We start from the raw sequence: 4,384 nt of genomic DNA, 5'->3' as shown, positions 1-4,384 counted from the left end.
TTGAAGGCTATTTTTGAGTACATTTTATCTCCAACTGAGTATTATTGAACAGTGGGGCCAAATTGGAGGCATTAAAGGACGTTTTTTTATGTTTTGGATTTTGTTACGTTTGTGTTACACTCTGAGTGATCACTGAAATCTCAAAAAGGAATCTGCATTGTTTCTAGTTAAAATTATTACAGACCGGAAGGTTTTACAGGTTGAATCTTGCTTAGCATTCTCCAAGTTAGCCAGGATCGTTACCCACTAGTTTTTGCTGCCATCTGCTACCTGCTGTTTTCTACATAAGTTCACTTGAACACAATATACTGTGATCTGCTCAGTTTTCTCCATGTGCAGGTATCACAGATGGACAATGACTATATCCTGGAACTGAGGATGCACAGAATAGAGTAGATTTAACAGAAAAGCATATCTAGACTTTGTGAGAAGATGCGATCTGGACCTTGGAAGAGCAGATTTCACAGTAATTTGGCCTGTATCATTAATCTGCTGCTGCTGCCCTTTTGTTGGAGGTTCTCTTATTTGGCAGATGAATGGATAGGAAGAAGATGGCCATCCATTTTTAAATTCAGAATACGTTTTTTCTTATATTATAGAGCAAAATTCAAGCCTTAATATAACAGGTGGTAAATCACAGAATCTATATGGCCTTGGATGACAACCCAGAGTTTTCATATAAGAATTTCAAAATAGTTTACTAATATTGTATGAAGAAATGCATCTGGTTCTTTGTTTAAGTGACACCAAGCCTTGAATCAATGATGCATTTCGTTGCACAAGTCTGCTCTGCTGTAAACATGATTGGTAACCAGTTCAGTTATGTAGGAATAATGAAAGATGAAAAGGAAATAAATAAAACATGAAACAGGGCAGGGCATAATGCACAAAACTCATTTTATTGAAGCAATTTTCAAAGATTTTAAAAAGCAAGGACTTTCCCTCTTTTCTACCCATAAGCCATTTAAAAATCACCATTTGTGTGCAAAGAAACTGGTCAATGTGGTTATATAAGAATGAATATCATTTTCATCACAGGAGGAGGAAGAGAAATGCAGAAGCATCAATCTGAGAACTGGCAGCCACGAGTCCATTGTGACAGATCTCTTCCTTTGCAGTTGTTTCCCCAGGCAACCCTAAACATTATATAAAAATATATAATATATTATATAAATATTATATAAAAATATACAAATTAAAAATAAGCATAATGCATAATGCCTTTGTAGATCACACATATGTTTGTTTCTTTGACAATTTCTGATGATGTAAGTCTCCTTGAAGAGATCGAGGGTGGTGAGCTAGTGGCTACTCTTGTTCATGCATTTTTCCTATCCTTTGACTTTCCTAATTGTTAATCTTCTCTCCAAGTGAAAATGAAAGGAACTACAATTGTTTTAATTAAATAGTCCTCATCTTCTATTTCTCACAATAAAGTTTACATGGCACTGCTGCAGAATAGATAATTTGGACTCTAAATAACCTTCCCAGAGTCCATGCCAGCCAGTACTCAGAGGAGTTAATATCTGGAGTATTGGGTAAGCACTAAAAAGCTCACAAAATCCTATCCAAAAATCTTAGAATGCTTTAAAATAGCACATATCAGAGTAAATTCTAAAAAATTCTGATTATTGAACTCATAACTTTTTTATGCTTTGCTTATAGATGCTCAGTTTAAAGGATTTCCATCTAATGGTCTGCTGCAGCGGCCCCCTTTCCTATTTATCCTATGATTGGAGGCTTCACAAACTATCTCTCCCTGCTTCTCTCACTACTATGTTCTTTACCTACCAGATCTCTGATCCCATGGAGCTCATTCCTGGGATCAGACTCCTGGTGTTTAAAAGGCCATTGGCCAAATTCTTCTGCTACCAGTCCCAGATGGTTGCTAACCCCAGTGTTGACCCTGTGTTTAAAGAGATTTTAAATTAGGCGAGAAAGACAGAAATTGAGACTGGATGTGAAATTGCTGGGAAGGAATTATTCAGTTATAATGGGCATCAACACTCACGCTGGTAAATTGGTTGTCGCTCTGCTTTAAGACCTGGATTTAAAAATCCACTCATTCCAGGTTTAAAGGTTCTAAAGCAACCAAAGTGCAAGTATAGAAGCAAAAATTTAAAAAAAAGTGTATTTTGTCACCCAGGCTAAAAGTTGTGCAATAATTTAAAGAAAGGTAATTAACGTTCATGACCACAAGAATAAGTTCACTTGCTACTGAATGGTACAAGTAGAAAGGTGTTAATGAGAGACTGACTCACCAGGCATTCACCCTCTTGGGACCATGCACAATTCTCTTAGCACAAACAATATCATCTGTGATGTCATCATCTGTGAAAGCTGCCGAAAGAGGCAAATTAGAATACATCCATGTTCAGATGTTTCAAAAGTATTTCCAAAGTTTTGTATAACATTATTATTTAAAGCAGATTGCTACTTAACAGGAATTTTAGTTATAGGAATTCATTAGTAATGTATGCAATACATTCACATCTTTAACAGTATAGCCTATTTTCTGTATAGCTGGTGTGGCCTCTTTTCATATGTTCTAATCAAGTAGAGTAACAATTCTGAAAAGTATAGAATGCTAGGAATCTGTTTTCTCTCTGAAGTGAATATTGGCAGGCTCTGAGTCCAAGAACCAGATTTCTCTGACAAAGGACAGAAAGCAGAGAATTGGATTCCTCAGCCAGGTGGAATCTGGTGATGGATTTGTTGCCCTTAACCTGTCTCTCTGGCAAGATATTGATTAATTTCAGTGAAGTTGGGATCGGGTGGCTCTGCCAAGCAAGCTACCCCTTACATTATGGGTGGAGAGCTAGTCTGGTCTTGTGTCTCCAGTCTATAAAAAAGCAAGAGAGATTGTGAGACTGTTGATGTGGGACAGGGGAACCTCATGAAATATGTGTCTGGTATTCATTAGACTTAGAGAGACATTTCACGTGTCTTGCTTTTCTAGTGACATAGGTGAAATAGATAGTAGGTCAGGTCAGGAAGCAACAGTGCAAGGAGTAGAAGCATACCACCTCATTGTGTCAATTCTATTGAATTTTGAAATTTTGTTAAAGCTTGTCTCTTTATCTGTCCTCTCCAATATGTGTCTTACCACTGCAAGCCTTATTGCAGCCATTAGCTGTACGGCCCTGGTAATTGTTGCACTACCAGGCGCTGTTTATCTGGAAAATTCCATAGTCGCGGCTGCCATCCAGGTTTGGCTGCCCCACAGCATTGGTGTTGTATCTGCTCTCATGAAAAGCCATACAGACCCCTGGAAGAAAGCAAACAGGCAAAGGACTATAAAAAGCATGTGCTATAAAGGAAAAGGCTGTTCTAGTTTTTTAAACAGAATCTTTAAAACAAAAAGTTTAACCATATATTCATTCTTCCTGAACCAAGGAAGAACCCATGAAGTCCAAATTCACGGGAATTTGGACTAAAACTGAATCTTGTCTCCAAAATATTCCTGGGGTTGTTAATGGCACATAAAGCCACGTCTCCTTCCTTCTCTCTTCTTGAACTGGGCCTTCCAAGGAGGAGGTACTTTTCCATTGTGGGACTTTTGCACTGCCAAAAATCTTCTGTGATGGCCCCTTCAACCGTATCCTGAATTGAAATGATTTGGGGAAACTGAAGGATTTGAGAGGATACTTATCCTGGCACGAATAAACCCTATTCCAAAGAGAACAAATTTAAGCCAGTGATTGTTAAAAAAAGAAAAACCGAAGTGGTCTAAGCACACTCCCATTCTGCTGTTGTGCCAAACAGGCAATAAAGTGGATACTGATCACCCTCTTAAAACTAAGGGTGTTAGTGCAAGGTAAAGTGGGAAGTCTCCCCAGACATTTGGGATGGGACAAAAACATATTCTACCATTCTAAGAAAATTGAACAGAGCTTTTTATTCACTGGGTAGGCTGGAGGAACTCTTTCTGGGAAGGAAGTTCCCCATTTTGCATCCGTCTTGCAAACCTGGAACTTGCGATGGGGGAGGAAAAGACTGAGTATACTCACAGTTGGCCAAATTGTAGCCATAATATCCATCCAGGCCACCTTGCTTTAGACGGGAAGCCAGTCTACATCTGGAGTATTGTTTGGCTTCACTGGCCGCAATGAGGAGGAAGAGAAGAGTGAGCACTAATACCTTCATTGCTGCAGCTCTTGGAAGATGATGTCTGATTTTTCCAGGATGAGAAACTGGCTCTTTTGGAGGGATGGTATGTACAGAGTATGTAGCAATAACATTTCCCCAATCTGTGGTTATTATGGATTGACAAGCAGAGACAGTTGAGGGCAAAAACCAATGAGGAAGAAAAAGAAAGGGCACGGGTGTGATGGAGGGTTGCAGAACCAGTGGAACACAAACCATGAAAAAGGTTTAACTGTCG

At 38.8% G+C, this 4,384-nt stretch overlaps 1 pseudogene; it reads right to left on the bottom strand.

Annotated features, from left to right (window-relative positions):
• Positions 1–1,008: 1,008 nt before the first annotated feature.
• On the bottom strand, positions 1,009–4,146 carry LOC113427982 (lysozyme C, milk isozyme-like; annotated as a pseudogene).
• Positions 4,147–4,384: the final 238 nt, after the last annotated feature.

Source organism: Notechis scutatus, chromosome 2 (genome assembly GCF_049901735.1).
Source record: "Notechis scutatus isolate UNSWTSFEM ecotype Mainland chromosome 2, rNotScu1.2, whole genome shotgun sequence".
Classification (NCBI taxonomy): Eukaryota; Metazoa; Chordata; class Lepidosauria; order Squamata; family Elapidae; genus Notechis; species Notechis scutatus.
The sequence above is the reverse complement of the archived record's forward strand: the minus strand, read 5'-3'. Positions and strand labels throughout refer to the sequence as shown.